This window comes from Anguilla rostrata, chromosome 5 (genome assembly GCF_018555375.3).
Source record: "Anguilla rostrata isolate EN2019 chromosome 5, ASM1855537v3, whole genome shotgun sequence".
NCBI classification, from domain to species: Eukaryota; Metazoa; Chordata; class Actinopteri; order Anguilliformes; family Anguillidae; genus Anguilla; species Anguilla rostrata.
Genome location: NC_057937.1, coordinates 28,692,020 through 28,716,530, shown reverse-complemented (window position 1 = coordinate 28,716,530; position 24,511 = coordinate 28,692,020).

Sequence of the window (24,511 nt, the reverse complement as noted above, 5' to 3'; positions counted from 1 at the left end):
TACAATAATATGGCAGCAGTAAGTAGGTCATAATCATGTGTGGATTGTAAACTGCTCTAAAAACACACAAACTGTAAACAGTAGTTTTGAACATGCACAGGAATGTTGTAATAATGTAATGTAATAAAGCACACTGAACAATTGTGAATAAGACTTTTGGTCACTGAAATGTGTTCATCAAGGTCTTGGGTATCAAAAGATGACAAAATATTTTAGCAAATCCAATGAGAAATATAAAATACATTGCTAAAAGTTAGTGTTGTGACTACTATTTTTCAACATCAGGTGACAATGGGAGGGCAAATGGCCTTTCTGTAATGAATATGCATTGGGTAGGACGACCTGCCAGCTAAGTAGGCTATTCACACCTGGCCGCATCTTTTGATTTTCAGAACCTTTATTGAAGCAAACTATACGCATGGAAGATGAGATGAGACTGGTGTACTCTTGCAACGCTTGCGTGGCCTCTTAGCTAGTGGTGAACTAGGCCGTGTTTCCTGATCAGCATCTCTGTAAATATGATAAAAACAAAATTGTTAGGAAATGTGACATCAAATCAAACTTTATTTATATAGCACATTTGCTTCAACAGGTGAAAATTAAATGTGCTTTACAAAAAAGGAGCAAACCACTAACTAATGAAAACAAAACTTAGGAAATGTGACATGGTTACATCATATACAAACAAAGAACCAAACAAACACAACCAGACGCAGAGAGGTAGCCTATAATTTTGAGAAGCAATGGTTAGAATCGTTCGTAGTGTGGGAATTTACAAGCGCGCATATTAGTGAATATTCCTACAAACACACAGAGAATGTAATACAGCACACATTTACAAATAATGCAAGCTATCAACAAAACAACATTAGCTAAACTAAATAAACTAAACTAAATCAACTAAAATTGATAGTCCAGCTCAACTACACGCAACTCATCAATAACAATGCCTCAATCTGAAGTAGGCTAGGTCTGTTTAGCTAAGTGGTTATTATATTGCTATTTCCCAAATTTACTTACAGTATGCTAATATCGATTGTGCGAGGACATCAGTTTTAGAATCTTAGCCACGCCACAGGCTATTTATTACCAATATGATCGAAAAACATAGTCTACCTGATACTTCTAACACAACCAGACGCAGAGAGCCTAGCCTATAATTTTGAGATGCAATAGTTTGAATCGTTCGTAGTGTGGGAATTTACAAACGCGCATATTGCTGGATATTCCTACAAACACACAGATACATTGCAATACAGTACACATATTTACCAATATGATCATAAGAAATATACTTACGCATGAAGTTGATCCTCAGCTGGATCAGTTCGCTGTTCGAAATGACACCGCTCTTCATCAGTGTTGGCTTCCGGACGGACCATTTTCCAAAATTAAACGAAATGTTCACCTCAAAAGAAATGAATTAGGTGACACTTTGACATTCTATCCCGCTTTCGCAGACTTGGCATTTCTCACATAGATCTCGCATCGCCCCTCCTTTAGTCTCCTTCTGTGGAGAGTGATTATAATGTTGTTAATATGTGAATGCGATTTGGGCGGACTTCCTGCTGAGTGAAATTCACGTAGTAATGAGTAAAGTTTAACGAAGCATACATGATCTAATTAATCAAATTTAGAACATTTAAAACAATTCATATTATTTGCCAATGGGCGCATTGAAAAGTCGCGATTCTAAGGTTTCCGTCAATGTTTTTGTTGCGTGTGTATGATAACAGCATGTGAAGTTAATCATCCAAATAGAAACGAAAGTAAATTTCATCTTGTCGAGCTCCGCCGGCGGAGCTCTCGACCCCAGAGGGTTAAAGGTTAAAACAACAAGTAAAGAAGTCAAGGAAGAAGTTATTTGAAGGCAATGCGGTACAGGTGGGTTTTGAGACCAGTTTTAAATAAGGAGAGTGTTTGAGGGAGCTGAAGGTGGTTTGGCAGTGAGTTCCAGAGGCGAGGGGCAACAGCACTGAAGTAGCGATCACCCATGGTGCGGAGTCTGGTCCTAGGAATCTGGAGTTGGTGGATGGCCTTGGACCTGAGACTGCGGGTGGAGGTTTGGGGATGTAGCAGGGCCTTCAGATAGGTGGGGGCATGTGAGTGAATCAATCAATCAATCAATCAAATTTTATTTATATAGCATATTTTACAACAGTTGTCACAATACGCTTTACAGACAGCCCTAGCCTAAACCGCCACAGGAGCAAGCCTAAGGCAACAGTGGCAAGGAAAAACTCCCTGTGGCAGATGGGGAGAAACCTTGGAAGGAACCAGGCTCAAGGGGGAAACCCATCCTCTTCTGGTCGGCTCAGGGTGCCAACTGGTGACCAGCATGTCAGCCAGTTTATGCAGAAGATATGATAAGTGATGTGGCTCAGATGATGGGTGGGGCCGGGTGGCGGTGATGGGGAACAGCAGGTGGGCAGGGTGGAGGCAATGACGAAGGAGGGGCTGGACCGCAGAGGTGGGGGAGACCAGACGACTCTTGAAGCACTCTCGAGGGTTGGGGCAAGAGCCCCGCCGGCAGCATGGGGAAGAGGGTGGAAACAGCAGTTAAGGAATTTGCAATATAGCAGACAGTGAGTAAGTGCCAGTGGTATGTATTGGGGACCCCGCCAGGAGTAGAATATGGCTGCATATCTACTAGGACAGGGATGGAGAGCCCATGCAGTCATGAGGGGTAGACAACCATACCCGCCTATCAAGAGCCAGCCTATGTAAAGTCGGGTCACAGCTGATTGACAGGTGACAGTAAGGAAAGAATTGCCACCTACAAAGCTCTATGACTACAGGCTTCTCGCACCCTGTCTCCAGACTATAACTGATTGTAAGCTTGAGCATAGAGGTGCGTTTTTAATCTAGATTTAAATATTGAGACTGTCTGACTCCTTTATAAATATTGGAAGCTGGTTCCACAGTAGTGGGGCCCTGTAGGAGAAAGCCCTACCACCTTTTAGGTTCTTGGAAATTCTTGGAACTACCAAGTAGCCTGCGTCTTGAGATCGGAGTGACCTTGTGGGCTTATAAGGTAGGAGCAGGTTCGATATGTACACAGGTGCACGTCCATGCAGAGCTTTAAAAGTCAGGAGCAAAACCTTGAAGTCTATCCTATGCTTAATGGGTAGCCAGTGAAGCGACGCTAGTACTGGTGTAATGTGCTCATACTTCTTAGTTCTGCTCAAGATACGAGCAGCTGCATTCTGCACAAGCTGGAGACTCTTTAACGAGTTATTAGGGCAGCCAGAAAGCAGGGCGTTACAGTAGTCTAACCTAGACGTAACAAACGCATGGATCAATTTTTCAGCATCCTCGACTGACAGGAAATGTCTAATTTTAGCTATGTTGCGCAGCTGAAAGAAGGCAATTCTGGATGTGTTTTTTATATGGGTGTCAAAAGATAGATCAGGATCAATGGTGACTTGAGGAGTGAATGCATTTGAATGTGAGGAGGAGGACTTTGTAATGGATTCTTTGGGTTATGGGGAGCCAGTGAAGAGATGCCAATATGGGGGTGATGTGTTCGTGTTTGCGAACTTGAATGATAATCCGGGCTGCACTGTTTTGAATGTATTGTAGTTTTTGAAGGCTTTTGGCTGGGATTCCTGTGTAGAGGGAGTTACAGTAGTCCAATCTGGAGGAGATAAAGGCATGGACTAGTTTCACAGTGTCAGAGTGATTAAGTGTGGGGCGAAGTTTAGAAATATTTCTCAGATGGTGGAAGGAAATTTTATATATATTTTTGATGTGACTGTCGAAGGTGAGAGATGGATCAAACTTAATGCCAAGGTTGGTGACGGAGGTGGAGAGGGGAATGGTTTGCCCTGCAATGGTGAGCTGAAGTGTGTCTGAGTGCACGGTCTGGTGGGGTGTGCCAATCAGGAGGGCCTCAGTTTTGCTGCTGTTAAGTTGTAAAAAGTTGTGGGACATCCATGCCCTTATCTCCTCCAAACAGATGTTCAGGCGTGTGATGGCAACAGAGGCACTAGGGAGGGTGTTAAGGTAGATTTGTGTGTCGTCCGCATAGCAGTGAAAAGATATATCATGGCGACTGATGATGCGGCCAAGCGGAAGGAGGTACAGAATAAATAAAATGGGACCTAGGACTGATCCTTGCGAGTCACCGCATGTGACTGGGTGGGTTTCAGATTTGAAGTCCCCCAGAGTGACATATTCTGCTCTGTCAGTGAGGTAGGACCTAAACCAGTTTAGAACTAGTCCGGAGAGGCCGACATAGCTGTTGAGCCGTTCGAGGAGGAGGGAATAGTCAACAGTGTCAAAGGCGGCACTCAAGTCAAGCAGTATCAGCAGACTTGGTGAGTCAGCGGCCATTAGCAGGTCATTTGTGACCTTAACTAAGGCAGTTTCTGTACTGTGACCAGGTCGAAAACCAGATTGAAATGTTTCATATAAACTGTTGGAGGTGAGATGGAGTTGAAGCTGGGCAGCAACCACTTTTTCCAGGACTTTGGACAGGAACGGGAGGTTGGAGATGGGTCTATAGTTCAGGAGGACTTCGGGGTCGAGGCTGGGTTTTTTTATGAGGGGGGTGATGACTGCAGTTTTTAGTGAGGAAGGAACACTACCATTGCAGAGAGAGATGTTAATTAAGCTTGCAATGAGAGGACAGAGGGCAGCGATGGAGGTTTTCAGCAGAGTAGTGGGAATGGGGTCGAGTGGGCAGGTAGAAGGTTTCATTTTGGTAATGATTTCTTCAATATCATGGGGGGTGATGTCAGAGAAAGAAGTGAAAGTTGAGGATGTAGATGGCGGGGGAGGGGTAGGAAGGGGGGATGAGAGGACGGGCGATGAGGATATGAGAGCTCTAATATTGTTTATTTTGTTCTTGAAGAACTTAATGAAATTGTTGCACTGTGACTCAGATGCTTCAATAGGGGATTGAGATGCTGGTTTTAGGAGGTGGTTAATTGTAGAGAAAAGGTGCCTGGGGTTGCCAGCGTCACGGTCAATGAGGTTGGAGAGGAAAGATGACCGCGTATTTTTTAGTGCTAGCGAGTATGCCCTCTGATGTTCATGGAAGGCGATCTTGTGAACAGGGAGACATGTAGACCGACATAGGCGTTCAAGCTTACGTCCAGCCGACTTCATTTTTCGTAGTTCAGGGGTGTACCAGGGGGCAGAGCGAGAGAAGGATACAGTAAGTGATTTGAGGGGAGCGAACTGGTTGAGTGTGTTACCCAGAAGCTCGTTGTAGTGGGAGACAGATTCCTCGGCAGATAAACCAATAGGAGGAGAGGCTGTAGTCTGGAGATGCTGGGCAAACTGCACTGTGTCAACTGATTTAATGTTTCGGAAATGAATGACACGTTTGCAGTTTCTTGGAGATGGGAGAAATGCCAGATCTGCCGACACAGCCATGTGGTCAGAGAAGCCAAGGTCTGAGATCTGCAGGTTATTTAGAGGAAGGTGATTGGTTATGAGAAGATCCAGTGTGTGGCCACATTTGTGAGTAGAGGTATCAACATGTTGTTTTAAGCTAAGACAGTCGAGTAAGTTAAGGAAGTCTGCAGCAAGAGTACAGGTGGGTGAATCAACATGGATATTAAAATCTCTTAAAATCACAATGTTTTTTGAAGAGGAACAGAGAGAGGTAAGGAAGTCAGACATTTCAGATAAAAAGGCTGCATTAGCTTTAGGAGGTCTATAAACAACTGAAACAGTCATGGCAGAGGGCGGTTTACATTTAAAGGCTAAATATTCAAAAGAAGATACACTTGGAAATGAAAGTAGTGAAATTTTCAGATGTACTCGATATAAAACAGCAAGTCCTCCACCCCGGCCGGAGCAGCAAGCTTTTTCAATATATGTGTAGCCAGGTGGGCAAGTCTCAAGGTATGGTAAGCTCCATGACGATGCCAGGTTTCAGTCAGGCAAAGAATGTCAGTATTACAATCCATGAGGTAATCATAAAATAGAAGAGACTTATTAGTGAGAGACTGTGTGTTGAGGAGGACCAATTTGACAGGTATAATATTTTGTGAAGAGACAGGGGAATGATCGTGACTCTGAAGGGTCCGTAGGTTGCTCAGATCCACTCCGCGTTTTGCAATTGGTAGAGGCTTGCGAAGTCTCGCGGTGTTTCCAACGATTACCGGAAGTGGGAAGTTGTTGTTTTTTTGAACACTTCGGGATCCTCTGTGAAGATACTTCGGTCTGCTAAGGCATCCTAGATCACGGCAGCGGTTCAGAACATCTTTCCCAATTGAATGTTTAAAAATTCTCAGTCTTAGCAGCTCAGAGATTGCGTATGTTGTCATAATAAAAACAGTTAAAAAGGACAAAGAGTTAAGCACCAACTGTAACGTTACTGCCATATGGATTGCAGATCAGCCAGACCCCCTCCCCGTTGGACAACCCTGCGACGACAAGGTAGTCTAGCCACTCACCCACAGCTACACCGCAGCAGCACACCGTACTCCACAAACAATTCCGAGACAGAACCCGATAGTTAGGCGATATACAATCCCCCAAGCAGCGGACTAGCTCTCGGTCGATGCAGGAAGCTGGCTGGCACGGGAGCTGGGGTAGGCAGACAGCGCTACACAGCGATGCCGCCCAGGAGGGAGACCCGGCAGAGGGTGGGGAGGGATCTGGATAGTCCAAAAGCAGGCTAGTAACAGGTGCTGTTTTAATACAATCCAGGTAATCCAGTTTTCGGGAAAATCGCTGGTATCAATAAAATAAAATCCAGATAATCCAGTTATTGGGGAATCACTGTTATCAGGGAACCAGACAGTGTAGACTGTAGAAGAGTAACGTTAACTAGCGTTACACCAAAAAAAGAATGGTTGTAAATTCCATTTAGACTGGGGGAATCCGGCGTCAGATCGAATGCAATAAACAGTTGCGAGCAATACTTTAAAAGAAACGTACTGACAGTGAGACAGACTAACAAAATAACAAACAAAGCAAGTTATCTAGGCAGGTCGCTACTTTACAGAGGTCGCTACTTTAAATACAGAGCGGAGCGGCCGACACGTCTGATACGTTCGCCAGCGTTCCCGCAACTGACATTAACATTCCCACCGGAATAATAATAATAATACTGAAATTCAGCTAGGAGAGTAAGCAAGTTCTCACTACTGCACAGCAACAGCTCCTCTACCACCGTCTGCAGTGCAGTGGAACTGCCCACTCTGCACGCTGGGCTGTCGCCATTGCCAGAAGAGGGTCGAGGCAGACGCTGGCCATTCAGAAGGGCGAACCACTTGCCTGTATTATTGGTCACCCCAGCACTGGAGAGGGCATCCAAACTAAAATATACAGGTCAGTAATTCAGCTTGAAAGAGCTCTTGCTCTAGGACTAGGCATATGAGTAGAACACAGCGGCCAAGCATGTTCACTGTTTGACCGGTTACTGTCCCTAACATAATGTCCATAGCTACCCATTGTGTGCCACATACTAGCAATCGCAGCTGAATTAACTAATAGTAGATCCTGTGTCAAGCAGCGTGGTTACCAGCTACCTCACAACATACATAAATGCTGTTATCGTTACTGCCCAATCAGCTGGCCCTCTTCTACTCGGGGCACTCCGGCCAACAGACTTATGGTTCCCTGTTTCCCGACTGCTGCTGCCCTTCCCTGGAGTGATGAATCCACTACCTGGCAGTCTGACAGATGAATCTGGGTTTGGTGAATGCCAGGAGAATGCAACATGCCCGAATGTATAGTGCCAACTTTAAAGTTTGGTGGAGGAGAAATAATAGTCTGGGGCTCATGGTTTGGGCTAGGCCCCTTAATTCTTGTAAAGGGAAATCTTAATGTTACAGCATACAATGAAATTATAGAGAATTGTGCACTTCCAACTTTGTGGAAACAGTTTTGGGAAGGCCATTTCCTGTTTCAGCATGACAGTGCCCCTTTGCACAAAGCAAGGTCCATAATCAAATGGCTTGCTGAGTTTTATAGGGAAGAACTTCACTTCCCTGCTCAGAGCCCTGACCTTTACCCCATTAAACACCTTTGGGATGAACTGGAATGCTGATGGCTCACCAGGCCTTATTGCCCAACATCAGTGCCTGACCTCACTAATGCTTGTGGCTGAATGGCCGAATTCCTGCGGCCATGTTTCAAAATCAAGCCTTCCCAGAAGAGTGGAGGTAGTTATAGCAGCAAAAGGGGGACCAACCCCAACTCTGTGGTTTTGGAATGAGATGTTCAACAAGCACATATGGGTGTGATGTTTGGGTGTCAACATACTTCTGGTAGTGTACTTCACCCTGAGGATGTTGAGCCCAATCGGGTGATGACCAGTTGAAGCACTGAAAGGGCAGTCTGGTTTAATAATGAAAAGAAGTGACTTTTTTAACAGCGCCATAACATTATTATGCATAGACTTTTTATTTTAGGCTTTTTTATTCAGACTAAACATGAATCAGTTAAGAATAAATTCAATGTAGTTATTGAATACTTTGCACAAAACATACATTTATTCCCATACTTTATTTCCCAAATTCTTTATTTATACAGGGAATGCCATTGAGACCAGGGTATCTTTTACATGGGAGCCCTGAGTACAGTACGGAGTATATACATAAGTACTGTCAGATATGTAGTGCTTAAATTATGGCATTAGAGAGGTAAACAGTGAATTTGATACATATATTATATTGATTATATTGTTTCTAAGAATGTGGCCTGGCCTCCCCGTCACAAGCATCAAAGCAAATGTTATTGGGGTAATTTAAAATCCACTGATACCCTAATCTAGGCAGACGATCTATGCGCGTTTCCACCAAAATTACCCGGAACTTTTAGTCCCAGGAACTACTTTACCAGGAACTAAAAGGTTCCTTCAGCCCATGGTTGTCTGCGTTTCCACCGCGGTCTAAAGTCCCGCGAAGATTAGGCAAATTAGCCCACTGACGTATGAAAAAGCGACGTTGTCATCGGTCCATCTGTCATATGATTTCTTCTGTAACCCCATACTACCACCGAAGTAGCCTACATTATTTTCTAATAACCGGGACAGCCCGGAGGGGTTTATTCCACTTGTATACAACGGGTTACCAACAATGACTATATATGGTTACTTTTGTATTTATTGATTTTTATCGATTTAATCACCTGGAATTGAAATATTCTTCTGCAGCCGTTTGGGCATATTTTACCGTTGTCAAGCAAAACTGTCGTTGGTAGTTGAACTTGGACCGTTGTTATGCAACAAATAGGATATAACAGACCAATAGTCAGATTGTAATTGTTTTATACATCCTCTCAACACATTCATTATGTTTTTATGCGAACATTCGCTTTCATGTCTTGACATCCGAAGCGACAGAATGCATTCATATTTCCAATATAACTGGCAACAACAGCAGAAAACATGCACACGTTGTAAACAATTTGCTGTTTGATTACTTTCTCATCGTCAATTCTATATAGGCTAATCGCAAAATGACAAGAATAGAACGAAAACTCGGACTTGCGTGAAAATTTAAATTAGTAGTGGTACAGCCACCGTTTGCTTAGTTACTGCTAGCCGAGCAGCGAAGTGTGCCCACCAGATGCGAACCATGCACCATAAATTAGTCCATAGTCTTCCTGGTCTTTTTGTGGAATTGAAGAATGGCAGAGTAAAATTACGGCAGTCTGAAAAAGCTAAAGGTACGATTACTAGAATTAACCTGTTATTTTACCCTGACAAAAAGTGTGGAAGGTGATTTCCAGTTTGCTTTTACTGTATCACCAATGTGAATTACGCAGAACTACCGCATACCTCACATAACTGTATCAAACGTTTTGAGTCAATTACAACGGGCTAACAAAGAAAATCCGGAAGAAAATATTCAGCAACCGAATTAATCTGTTTGAATGTTTTAGTACGTAATATGCTGTCCCAGCACGAATGCTTAGCATTTTATAAAACGAATACTAAAGCAAGAAAAGAACAGAAGAGCACACGTTATAATTCCAAGACGTTGGCAGGCTATAACCAAAAGTAGGCTACTGCGCCGCATAACATACAAGTTTGATTTGAAGTTATTATGAAAATAAATCGGTTTGCGCCTGCATATTTTTAAACATGGCGCCTGAAAATAGACACAAAAAAATGCTGCGAGTACTCGACCAATCAGAAATGTTCAGCGCTGCAAGCTCCACCCAAAAGGTTCCTGTACTTTCGGAAAGTACTACCCCCTGAGCAGGAACTTTTTTGGGGGTAAAATAAAGCCCCCGGAACTAAATTTAGACCCTAGTTCCTGCGGTGGAAACGCACTGAGTTCCTCAAAAGGTTCCTAGTTCCGGGGTAAAGTTCCTGCGGTGGAAACGCGGCTTATGGGTCTTACGTTCTCACCTCCTCAGAAGAGACAAACCAGAAGACAGGACACCATAGCAGGGGTCGGAGACCCTGCATGGCTACATGGCTAACGTTTTTCCCTTTCCCATTTCCTCTTTAAGTTTGAATGCAATCTATAGGTAGGCCAGTCCTTATCATAAATGAGTCTGACCCCCCCTTCCCTTCTCTCCTACACCTTAACTCGGCATCACCCAATAAGGGCATGCTGGGTAAGGTATTTAAGCCACAGGAAAAAGTTGTGTTGTGCTGGTTTCAGAGCCTTGCAGAAGAAGAGTTTTTCTTTTTTATTTTGGTGGTGGTTCCTTGGTTGTGTATTTTTAGCTGGTTTCCTTTCATCCTGTGGCGCTTAAACTGGAAGTGGGTAACACTTTGGCAAGGTCTGGCTTATCTCTCTCTATCTCTTTTCTGGTATCTCTAAATCAATTGTTTAATGTTTTGTTGTTCTGTTTTGTCATTTGGAAGTAGTGAGCCTGCATTCAGTAAAGAATGTACGATTTCAATGCATTCATCTAATTGATTGCTTTGAATTAAATTCAATTATTTAATCTTACAACCTGGCAGTCTGCTTCAAAAGTGAATGTGACACAAAATCTCAGTGTACTAGAGACAGATTGACAATAACAGCAGGTTTTGTATTGCCTGTAAAACAAATGTTTATATATTCTGATAGCTGTAATTGTAAATAGTGGTTAAATATATAAGTAGCTAGTAACATTCATATTTTATTACACAAGCAGTAAAGACACGTAACCTATTAGAATAGTGGTATTCACGTCGGATTCATATCATTCTCGATTGGGTCCATTGCATTGGAATCATCACATGGAAATGTCAGGAGGTAGCCTGACAGCTGTGCCGGATTCGCTGGGGATTGATTATTGGAGTCTGGGTGCACATGCAGATCGGGGCGTAAGCCGATTTGCCGGTCGCGGGAGTTGGGGGCGTGGCGCAGCTGTTTCGTGTTTGCTCTAATGAGCTTGCAGGGTTAAGGAGGCAGGTGAGAGGGAGAACACGAAAGCCAGTGGTGAATGTTGGGTTCCTCAGATAATGGTTTTTTAGCTTTAAGTTAGTTTGATTTTGTTGAGGTTGGTTTTTTTCTTTTGTTACTGTTATTTCTGTTTCCTTTTTGTTTGAGCTGTCTCCCGTCCTGGCAGTGGTTGGCTGGCGGTCCCGGACGCTGCACTGGAGCCACTAGGAGCAAGCTGCACCTGGACCGGAAAACGTGGTGGGATTCTGGGAGGAGCGGCGCTGTGCAGAACTGGACTGGTCCTGTGGGAAGGACACTGCGCTACTTCGGTGAGGACCAACGCCGTGAGGGGAGACCCTACAGAAGTCCTGACGAGGGTGGAGGAACAGCGAGTCTCCCACTCTGTGAGACTGCAAAGCGCAGACCAGGACTGGAGCCGGCGCCGACTCGCTCTCCAGCTGCAGGGCGCAGCAGGGACTTTGCGTGGCGAACAGTGGGACGGCAATAACATGCAGCGGACGGCAGAGTGGTCCGGGGCGCCGCCCACCAGCCCAGAGACTGACGTGGACAGTGGACCGTTGGAGTTAGGGTTTTCTTTTTTTTTTTTTTTTTTTTTTTTTTTTAGGTTAAGAACTAAGAACCATTTTATTTGCTGTCTACTACTTTACACCAGGCTGGCCAGTGGAGGATGGGCTCCCCCTCTACAGCTGGGTTCCTCTTGAGATTTCGTCCCATTGGGGAGTTTTTTCTTGCTGCCATGTGAGGTTTTTCTCCCCACTGGCAGGTTTTTACTTCATGTACCTGCTACTTGGGGGTTCAGGCCTGGTGTTTGCTCTGTTTGCACAGTCTCTTGCCTTGCTCTTCTGTAATGTCTTTGTGACAGTTCTCTGTAAAAAGTGCTATACAAATAAAACTGAATTGAATTATCCGCTTATTAAAAGTTCATGGTCTACTGTGTTAAAGGCCTTCAAAAGATCTACAAATAAAATGGCACAGTGTTGCCTTTTATTCAAAGTGCCCACAATGTCATTGAGGACTAATGAGGTAGCTGAGATTATTCTGTCTACAGTCCTTAACCCAGATTGGCAGGTCTTCAATATGTTTTCAGTAAGGAATGCACAGAGTTGACAATATACCAGACACTCCAAGATTTTAGCTTGGCATGAATAGGACGGTCGTTACTTAGGTCACTGGTATCACCTCCTTTGTGTAGAGGGAGGACATAAGCTCTGCCGTCCAAAGGCTAACCGCAGTAACTACATTTTTGGTCGAAATGGAGTTATAACTAAAAATGAACTTCTTGATATCTGTTATCTTGTGACACAGTTTCAGAGTTCAATTTTGCTTTGTTTTAGAGAAACTGTATAAAAATTGCAGCAACTACAAAGTCTGACTCGAAACCATGGCAGACCGCAATAAGTGAAGTTACTGCGGTCTGCTTTGGGATCCTACCGGCCGATTTCGTGCTCTACCCATCTAAGTTACCTCACGTGACTGCTTTGGGATTCTACCACCGGCCGATTTCACCCATCTAACCTCACACAACTCTGTTTGAGATGGCACTATCCAGGGGAAAGAGGGTGGTGGAACTGGCGTTAAAAAGAAAGTACCCAGGTAGGCTAAGTAACGATGACATTAAGCGTTGAGAAACTAGCAATCACATTATAAAATACCTGTCAGCTGTAACATTATCATCTGTAAATTCACATCATCGCCGATTCTATGTCATGCACTTCAAGATTGTTTACAATCTAGCCTATGCATTGCGGATATTTGCCATGAATACGAATGCAGAGAAAGAAGTGCATGTATCCGCAAATAATGTTGATTAAAAATGTGCACTGCAAATGAAATAAATGTAGGCTATAAGGCTTAGGCTACTCGCTAAAACTGCCTATTTGGGGAGAGCAGGCTGTATATGATAGTATTGAGTAGCCTATTTTGTGGGTTAATTGTATTGATACTCAAGGAAAATCAGGGGAAGTTTCCGCCACTGCTTAGTGATTAAAACGGATTTTTCTAAATCACATTCGTCATTTAATCTCCCTAACACAATGCGAATAAGCTGTGTGTCACTTTCTAATTGATTAGTCAGATCGTTTGCATGCTTGTTAATCACTGAAAATTAATTAAAACAGTTAGAGATCAATGATTAGTTTAAAGGAAAGTTTTGCGCCCCAACAATTTTCAGCTCACCAGTCGCTGTTTAAAACATGTAATATAATAAACAAATTTTACTGTGATTCAGTGTAGCCTTGTATTTATTCATTGTGTTAAATAGTGAAGACAAGAATAATGGAAATTATTAATGTGATTGTCATCAAGGCAACAACAGTGGTGGCGGTGACAACGATGATGATGCAAAGTTTAATTTAGAGGAAAATTATTATCTAGATAGGTGAATAAGTAAAAAAGTGAAATGATATTAAGACTAAAATACGACATCTAAAATTCTCAGTTTTGTCCAGACTTAATTAAACATGCACAAATCCATAAGTAAGAGTTGTTAAATACTGTTAAATACAATTATAACAAAAAAAAAAAACAATGTAAAAGCTGAAAGAAAACAACAACATTGTAGTTACTGCACTTTGCTTTTGCATTGCTATTAGAACCATTCAAGGGGTCAAAGGTCAAATCAGCCGTCATGGTTTTTGGGCATAAAAATTACCTCATGAATATGTAATGTACAATTAGTGCAATATCACTGATATACCTATTTGGCTGGCCAGTTAAAACACTTTAAAGCCATTTTTCTCAGTTTTACCCGTAGTTACTGCAGTTAGGCTTTATAGGGCAGAGCTGCTTTCCATATTTTAGGAATCATTCCAGCAGTTGGTGAGTGATTAAAAAAGTGAGTGGAAGTGGAAAAGCAATAAGAGATGTTAAGATCTTAAGGAGACTAGGATCTAAGGAATTCGGTTAAGTACATTTTATAGTACCAATATTTATTAAAACTTTTAAAATGTCACGTTCTAAAAAAGAGTCAATTGAGTTAAAAAAAAATTTTGTTGCCATTTTCTCCCCAATTTAGTTATACCAATTCCCCGTGTGTATCACAGTCCTGGTCGATGCGCTATCCTTTGTCGGTCTGGGGAGGGTGTAGACTACCATATGCCTCCTCCGATACATGTGGAGTCACCAGCCGCTTCTTTTTCACCTGACAGCAAGGAGTTTCACTGGGAGAGCGTTAACGCGTGCAGAGGTTCACACTATCTCTCCCAGGTCCCCTCCCTGCTGAACAGGTGCCCCGACCGACCAGTAGGAGTCGCTAATGCAACGATCAAGACTTATACCGGCTTCCTACACGCGAACACTGCCAATTGTGTTCATAGGAACGCCTGACCAAGCCGGAAGTACCACTGCCGAGGATTGAACCCACGTCTCTGCCGTGGTAGGCAAGTGCCTATACCTCTAAACTACCCAGACAGCCCAAACATTTTTTTAAAATTAAGTTAGTGTAGTCAAAACTAAACAACAATTGTTTAGTTCAGACATAAAAGAATCAACCTTTGCATTACCAGATTCTGATTTTTCCAAGAGATGGCACGCAGAGATAAAATGTTAAAAGCATCAGTGATAGCCTCCTTTTCCAATAATAATCCTGAATTTTAATAACTTCAAGTTAATAATAATAACAAGTTGAATAACTTGCAAACACATGGTGGGAATTGATATGCCGTTTTCCAAAATGTTGCTTAATTTCTCCCACAATCTTCTAAGGATTTAAGATAGTAGTTGGATTTTCTGACCGAAGCTACACATTTGTTTCTCAGTTGGTTGAAATAAATTCCAGCTATCCCTGCAGTCTGTGCCCCTCGCTCTTGCCCAGGCTCAATTCATCTCCTGGAGAAGTGCAGATAGCTCATTTGACAACCAATTGAACATAAATGAATCCAGAACAAAACATTCACAGAGCAACACCGACTGCTCTTAAAAATATTACATTTTCTGTTTATAAATAAATTTTAACAGCCCCAAATCCAGAATTGCGCCAATTCAGGGTCAACAAAATGAATCCGAACATAGATAAATCCAGCAAACATCCACAACAGTATCGACTGTTCTTAAAAAGAATTTAAAAAATAAATAATTTGTTTAAAAATAATTTTTTTTTAAAAACACCTCCGTCCAAAATCGGGCAAACAGTATTTAAAAGACAGAATAGAAAGTGACATTGGAGCCTCTCTTCCAGAAACTGGAAGATCTGGCTTATCAGTCTGTCACGCTTTTCTGGTATTTCCAAATTAATTGTTTAATTTTTTATTCAATGTCTTCTGTTTGTAATTTAGAAGTAGTGAGCCTGCAATCAATAAAGAATGTGTGATTTCAATTCATTATTCAAATTGACTACTTCTTATTTAATTCAATTATTAAATCTTAAGACCTGGTACAGTTTGTTTTGATCTGTTGGTTAATTCCACCAATTTACTGTAGACTGCCCTATCAATGAATTTGGAAATTTAATTGATAAATCTCATTTTCAACAAAAATTATTGAATTAAATCACGTAAAATATATTATATACATAGGTTAAAATAAGGTGTTCTAGCATGCAATACCCACTTGTGTTCTGTATTTAGAGTGCTGAACCTGTTGGAACCACTGGATTCAGAAAATAAACATAACATTTTTACTAAATCCATGTTTATTCGATAACAACAGACAGTCCCACTCTTCCATATGCCATATTCCATAAAATAGAGTATGGGCCATAGTTTCAGGGTTAGGCATGTCAATATAAATATTCAACATTATGCAAGTTTGTTGGTCAATAATGCATTTGTGTTTCAACCCAGACCAGGTTTAAACTGAAATGGTGCTGAATTGTGGTATTTTGTGCCATTATGAATGCATGTGTGCAGCTGTTTGAGCCCCCTGAGTACCCAAACCAAGACACTAACTTAGGCCTCATTCATGTGGCAGTGTGAATTTTATTAAGCCATGTTCTTCGGATTTTCAGATAGTGATTTATGTGCGGCAGTGGGAGGGGGCTGATATCATCGTGCCTCGCATCCATATGTATGACATTCTAGCTCCGCCTCTGACTGTCACTACAGTCAAATAGAGTAGGCCTAAATAATGTGATGCCATATGAGGGAACACATTTACAGGCAGCTCATTAGCTCAGTGGCTGTTAGGGGATAGTGGATATCCATTAAAATAGTGGTTACCTACTCCATGCATTGAGCCCAGAACATACTGACAACTTGCATGTATTTATGCATTCGGCAGGGCTAGGTCAATGATTGAGCTAACCTTTGGAATGCTAAAAATGTGATTCAGATGTTTGGACCGATCAGCTGGTACATTACGAGAGAGCCCTCAGAAATTCAGTGCATTCTTTGTGGCATGCTGTATTCAGCTCAACATTATGGTGGCAATATGATGGTTATATGATATGATGATGGTTATATGATTATATGATGGACCTAGGCTAGTAAACTAGGTTCAGTTCCAAGCTAGGACGTTGCCATTGTACTCTTGAGCAAGGTAGTGGAATAATTCAGTTTATCATCCAGCTGTATTACTGGATGTAAAAAATGCAAAAGCTATGTATATATGGATTCAAAAAATACAGAAGAGAGCAGGGACTGTTCTTTGAAAGGGGCTGCAGAGCTTTTTCTCTAGTGAGTTTACATTCATCTTATCAAATGCACTTCTGAAATCAATAAAACGTAGTTGAAGTGTTTTTGTTTATTTTAAAAAGTGTTACTTAAAAATTGACAACAAAGAAGGAAACAAGTACTGGAATATAAATTAAAAATAAATATGAAAATTAGAACATCAATAACAATGTTTTGACATCAGAAATGGAGAGAGATAGAGAGGCTCGTAATGAGGTCTCTCAAAACATACTTGCTCTTGCAATGACAAATTTTGCCATGACAAAATCTTTGGTTAGCTGTGATGCTAATGCATTGTTTTAAAAGAGAAATCAATTGGTAATAATGAAACCAAACCTCCAGCACACCCACAGTTAATTTATTCCTATTGAACCAGCCTCTTTTACTGCACCACAGTTGTGCTAAAGCCTGGTGTCACAAAATTAATGAAATTGAGTTGATCACACCCAAATTAGCCAGCACCTTGTGTTAGGGCTTGAATTAGACAACTGCATCTTAACTATTAAAATAGGGCCCTATGTATCCAACATTATATCTTGCACAATTTAGCATATATTTTGAGTTCTAGAAGAGATACGTAGAAAAAAATAAAAACAACAGCAGCTCCAGAGGATTAATTTAGATATACTTAGTTGTATGGCAAAATGTAACTGAAAATAGAGCCGATGCTGAAATGGACATATCTTTCACTAGTACATCCTATAAGACACTTTATTGATCAAAGGTATAAAGCATGTAATGTTCATTTGACTAAAATTTATTATTTTAAATATGTACTATCATTTCCCTTGACCAAAATCTCAGCTTTAATGTGACATTGCTCATGCTACAGTCAATAATGTGGTGGCTAAATTTTTCCACCATCTGCTTTCAAGTATAACAAATGACATCCTCCCAAAACAGAGGTGAATTTATTTCACCTCTTCCTGACCAACTCCAACTTATATCCTCTGCCATTTCCAGGAAATTCAGGTGTTTCTGTTCTTCTGTGAAGTGTAGGGAATGACCTACTCTAAGATGTTCCTCTTTGCATGGTTAAACTGAGAAGGTCATTCTTTAGACTTGAGCAGGTCTGTCAGATGGGTGTCCTCTGTCATATATCTTATCACACTGGAACCATGCAGAGCTCAATTCAAGCAGCCAAGCATGCTGAACGATTGATTTTTTTAATGTTCCACTGCCCTTTGGAATGAGACTAAGAACTACCTCCCATTATTGGTAATCTATGTAATGCAATTAAAATGGCTGTATTACAAAGATGTAGGTGATTTGAAGAACTGAATGCAAGAAAATTGTGAGAAAACTTGGTGAAAGCAATCTACAAGAAAACTGCAAACAGGAATAGTTTGGCATGGCAGTATGTCAATGCATGCAAGATAAGCCCAGATATCAAATGATTGAAGCTTAGTTTTTATGGATAGACTGAAGTTGTGAAGGATGAGATAAGTAAAAGGCAATATTAAGAGAGTGCATATCTCCCACAGTCCACTTGGAACACTGAAACAGCTTGGCGCTTCATGTGCTTTTGAAAATTTGTTTTTTCTTTCATCTAATGTCAGTCACAGGATGGGATTCATGCTGAGAGGACAGAATTAGAGAGAGGTACACAGCAATCAATGAGTCAGACAGGAATACCCCCTAAGGCTTTATCCCATCACAAGGCAGCTAGAGGCCCAGATACACCACGGAGAAGAAAGCACACAGAAAATGAATCAGGACCCAGGCAAAGTCTGCAGTAGGTTGGTGGTCAGGTTCTGGTTGGAGAATGAGTCAAGTGGCGGTCTCAACAGGCTAATCAAACAGAAACTCCAAAGCTCCTGAGAAGTGCAGCCATCTGGTTTTATGTTGTATTTCCTATGGCCTTTACTGTCACCCATGTATGTTTTGCTCTTTAGCTTTCTTTTCTTTCTTTTTTTTACCAATTAACAGTTTCCGGTTGGCATCTCAGTCATTTCTTGTATGCCTGTTTTTTTATGAATCTACACACAGTAAAATGTCCAGTGTTAACTGAAGACTAACAGTGTTAATTCAACTCTTAACAGATAACATTTGGCCCCACTCCCAATGTGGGACCAAATGGTATCTGTTAACAGTTGAATTAACGCTGTTAGACTTGAATTTACAATTGAAGCTGCAGAAAGCCACTGCATTTTTGGATGAGCATTGTGTGCATTTGATCTACCTTGATATTTTTTCAATACAGCAGTAGCCAATACTTTTTACATACAGTCCATTTATGTAGCAGGATTCAGGTTACATACCTTGCTTAAAGGCACAACAGCAATGACCTACCTGGGAATCAAACCTGCAATCTTGAAATTCCAGGTTCCCTAACCATTATTCTACAATGCCACCCTTAAACATCCACTATGGTTATAAGAGGCAACACAATATGCAAGTGAACAGGTTATTCGAGGAAAAATAGTAGATTAGCAAAATGAATTCAGTACACTCATGGGAAGTTGATTCATGTTTTTTACTCTAAAGAAGCATGCCAGAAATGAGTATTTTTGAGGGACATGTGTGAGGGGACTCTGCATGGACATATATATTGCAGCATTTTAGTATTCAATCAGATATGTAGAGGCCTAGTGATACTTCCTTACATTTTGCTAAAGCAGCAAACACAAATATAAAAATTCCAGGCAGATTTAAGACTGCTGCAGCCACTCTTTCACGGTTGTACTCTAATTAGGCAGTTGTCTGGAATTTACAAAAAGGATGTTAATATCCAATGCCCATTTTGTGCTACTACCTTTGTGAGACTTTCAACACATTTTGTGTCCAAGTTACTACCTCAGTGTTACAAACATACAGTTTATGTGTTCCAAAGGGAGATGATTTTACACAGGCAGTATTAGAAGTAACACAAAATGTGTTGTCCTTAACTAGACATAGAGGCGTGTTAAAACATGGCATGCTAGGTTTTGTTTTAACACATCTGTTTTGAGAGTGCAGTCTTTTAAAATCTTTCCTAAATAATAAAACACTGTGCATACAATGCACACATTTGGCAGATGACTTCCACAGTTTTAACACATCACATTTAATGCCACAAAACATCCCCAATAATGCTGCATGCTTGAGTTGTAGGATGCTGAATTTTAGGAGTGTCCTTGTGTGAAAAAACATGGAAATCAATGATGACATTTTCAAATAGAAGTGAGACCTATTGGAGGAATTACATGATGCAATATGCCTGCTAGAAAGCAATTGGGATTTTAATATTATAGTCTCTGGAAGGGTACATAAGAGACTCAAAACCTCTACTGCTGGAAAATGGCCAGACCAAAATAGAAAATATACCCATCACTAATGCCACTGATTCATGTCTTAAAATAATTTGCTTCTTGTGTGTTTGAACATTGGGCCTCATTTTTCAAACATTAGCCAAACAAATTTGATCATAAATCATTTGTAAATGCATTTACACAAACAATGAATGAATGAAACATTGCTCTTATATATCACTTCTCCAGATGCTGAAAGTGCTTTACAGTGTTGTGGGGGAACTCATCTCAACCACTACCAATGTGTAGCACCCACCTGGGTGATACATGGCAGCCATTTTGCACCAGAACATTCACCACATGGCAGCTGAAGTGGAGAAAGAAAGAAGAATTTTGAACCAATTAATTCAGGGGATGATTAGGTGGCAGGTTGAGAGGGCCAGGTTGAAAATTTAGCTGGGGAACCCATTACACTTTTTAGAATTAGAATTAGAATTAGAATTTCTTTATTGTCATTGTACTGGTGCATACAAGGAAATTCAGGCGCACTGCCTGAGCGGAGCTCAAATATACAAGATAAAAATACAAGGTAATAAAAATATAAAAGATAAAAAAGGAATAATAAAAACTCTTCATACAGCTCACACGCATGGATGCACTCTGACACACATGCACACAAATTCACACACGCATACCCATTATGCCTACGTATGCACCGAATAAGCACAAAATACCTGAATATGCACAGAATAAATATCAGTGCTGCACAGAATAAATATTAGTATTGCACAGATAAATATGAATAAATATCAGTATTGCACAGAGGTATTATACAGTATAAATATTGTCTATGGGGGGCGTACTTTCAGTGTAGAGTTCAGTGTGGTGATGGCTTTGGGGTAGAAACTGTTCGTTAACCTTGTGGTGCATGCTTTGATGGACCTGTAGTGCTTTCCTGAGGGCAGAAGGACGAACAAGTGATGGACGGAGTGATATGGGTCCTTTAAGATTTTGCGATGAGTGTCATGGGGTCTTTAATGACCACAGAGAGTCAGGACCTCAGTTTTACGTCTCATCCGAAAGACAGCATCTCATACAGCATAGTGTCCCCATCAGTGCATTGGGGTTTATTTGACCAGAGGGAAGATTGCCTCCTGCTATCCTGACAACACCACTTCCAACAGCAACTTAACTTTCCCAGGAGGTCTCCCATCCAAGTACTAACAAAGCCCACACTTAGCTTAGCTTCAGCCATTCAGCATGAACAGAGTACACGGTGGCAGGGCCGCTGGAATGTGGGATTCGTAAGTTTGTAAGATCTGAATAGATTTCATAAGTGCTCTAAACTGTTTGTATTGTGAATGAAAAAGCATAGTTGTAAAGCTTGTTTCACATGTCTGTGCATTTATTATTTCATTCATTCATCTTTTAGTTTGATTAAGAAAGAGTAGCAAAATTAAGTAAGTAATAAAGTGATTATATATTGAGAAATGTTACAGTTCTTTAAATTATTGTATAAAAATCACAGTTGGATTCAACATTAAAACAGGTGATGCTTCATTTGTGTAATCCCGATTAATCTGTTTAATGATTAGTTGCAATTGAATATAAATTCCATAAAACATGAAAAAGAAGTTTGCTATAAATAGGGAATAGCATAGCAGAAGCACAACATGACCTTCGTTTCTATGGCTATCCTTGCTTAATTAGAATCTTTATTAAAAATTAAGATTTTCTTCATTGCATCCAGTTTCATGTGAAACCATTTTTTTTCCCGTTGTTGCATAGTATGCAGAACTTGAGACACGCGTTTTACAGCAACAGCTTTATCTTGCCAGGCTTTAGTCTTCCACGGCCCTGACACTCCATTGCTTACACAACTGAATTAAATTTCCAAAAATTCCATGTACTTCCATTAACAGTACTTCAATCTACACTTCAGAGTTTTTCTTTTGTCTTTTCTCAGCTATCTCTTTAAATTTCCTGCAGTGGAATTCCAAGCTCCTTATATTTTATGGGCGTCAATTTACGCTAATCACAAGTTCTCTGAGCATGCTTTTCATTTACGACTGATTGGTATATATCAGCATATGCATGTGGATACAAAAGAAAACCGTCTATGCGTGTTTGATAAATCCAGTGGAATTTGTTAGTTTTTAACAAATAAGAAGGGTGACACACATTGAAACATTGCTTAGTATTATTAGGTTCTATCAGCAGAGTGTAGTTTTTATCCATTCACCCCCTTCTGGTTTGTGTTAAGGAAAATTTCCCCAAAAAATCCTCATCATGAGATCTATAGTCTATTATGCAAGTATATACAAATAAAATTATTTTTGGTTCACCTATGTGCATCGGGATGCCCCATACCATTACTTGGAGAAGAGGATGATGATCCCATCCACCACATTCTAGATCACACAGACAGCTGGCTTGTAAGGGACATAATTGCAAATAATCCATTTGACAGCTCTACATCACCAGAATTCCCTTCTTCCCCAACAGAATCAGTTTTATTTAATTTATTTTTTATCAAAGACTATGCTTTTCTCCCTTTATTCCCCTGAAAATACAATTTAAAAAAAACATTTAACTTTTTTTTTATTATTTTATTTTATTTTTTTACAATAAAACAATATATGTCCAATGTGTCATGTCAATGTGTCTTACCTTTAACAGGTGCTCTAAATAAAGCAAGCCCAGTTTTTTTATTTTAAGTGAGCAAGCTCCAGGTTGGTATTCTTTTTTCTAAATAGATTTAGTATACAGTACGCATGCCATACAGCCCACTTTAAATGTTTAAATAAATATCCAAAAAAAGCTGAACAATAAGTTTTTTTTTTTAAACTACCTATATACTCTATTCAACAAACATGAGGAACTTGCGCATTAACTCGATTTATCTATTCTTTTCCATGTCAGCTCCCATTCCTTTCCTGAGGTATTACTTTATATTGACTATATGTATACTATATATTCATTGTATGCTATAATGATCTTCTCTTGTTCAATGGGTGTGAAAAAATTATGCAGTGTTTCTTCAACTTCATTGTATAATTGGAGAGGGATTTTTATGTTCACAGTGAACATGCATGTTCTGGGCTTAACCTACGCAAGCTTGACCGATCTGGATCGCGTAATTTGGAATCCACTGTTGTGGAACCGAGGAATGTGGATATGCTACATCTGGCTTTCCCTAGTCATACTTTAAGTTTAAGATTTATTGAGCTCGCTTTCAGGAATAGCCCATTGGTCTGTTAGTTAGTAAATTATATGGAATAGCTGCCAAAGATTTTGCTTGCAAAACTTGCATTAAGAGTTTCCTGTAACAGAGAATATCACTATATTTTACATGGTGAGGCATTTCTTAAATTTGGTTTCTCTTGCCTTCTCTGGCTATTGATCATCATTCATGGGCTAGCTAAGTGATACTGACACAAGTGAACCTGACACTAGCTCGGGATATTCTGTTCCTTGAAGCAACCTTGATATTTAGTCTGAGTTAGCTGGATGATGATCCTGGCTATTTAAACTAATCCAGTTTTTGAATTCATTCATTCAACTCTGCACCTTTTAAATTCTTTTTTTTACTCAATTAGAATGGAAAGGGTACAAATGTGACAAATGTAAAAACAAATATTCATAAATATCTTTCTGCATATTATTTATAATGGCATTGGCGCTGTGGATAGCATGTACATCTCCATTAAGGCCCCAGCTGGTCAAAATGAAGGAAGAGCTTCCACAGCATTAATGTGCAGTTAAATTCTAATAGACAAATGGCCTATAATTGTCTTTTTGCCTAACATATATTGATGAATAATTTTAGATTATCTGTTACTCCACCTGCATAATATCCAGTGTGGGCAGGCTCTGTGCATGATTCTTTTTTGAGCAAGGTAGGATACAGCCCATGCTCATAGCAACAGAACAGCAGACAGTATGGTAGCCTGCAGTTATTTCAATGTATTCATGTGTCAAATTCATTGCGCTTTTGTCTTATAGGGCATTATGATTGGATCATACTTGGGGAAAGGGCCTATGCTTACAGGCCATACTTCATGACCCCATTCCCTGACCCTGCCCCAGGTCCACAATTGGAGCTTGAATTGAAATGAGTTTTGGTCAACTAAAGGCAAGATTTCAGCATCTTCGCGGTCTGAGGGTTGCACCAGCATCAGTATTGCACAGGGGATTAGACTCCAGAAAGTTATTGCACTAGATGCCCTTGCCACAGTACAGTGCAGGTCATTAGGCTAAACGTATGACTTACTTCAGCTGGGAGTGAGCAGCAAAAGGGTATCCTCAAAGTCAGTAGTCTGTAAAACACATGATGAGCAAGATGTAATTCCAAAAAGATTGA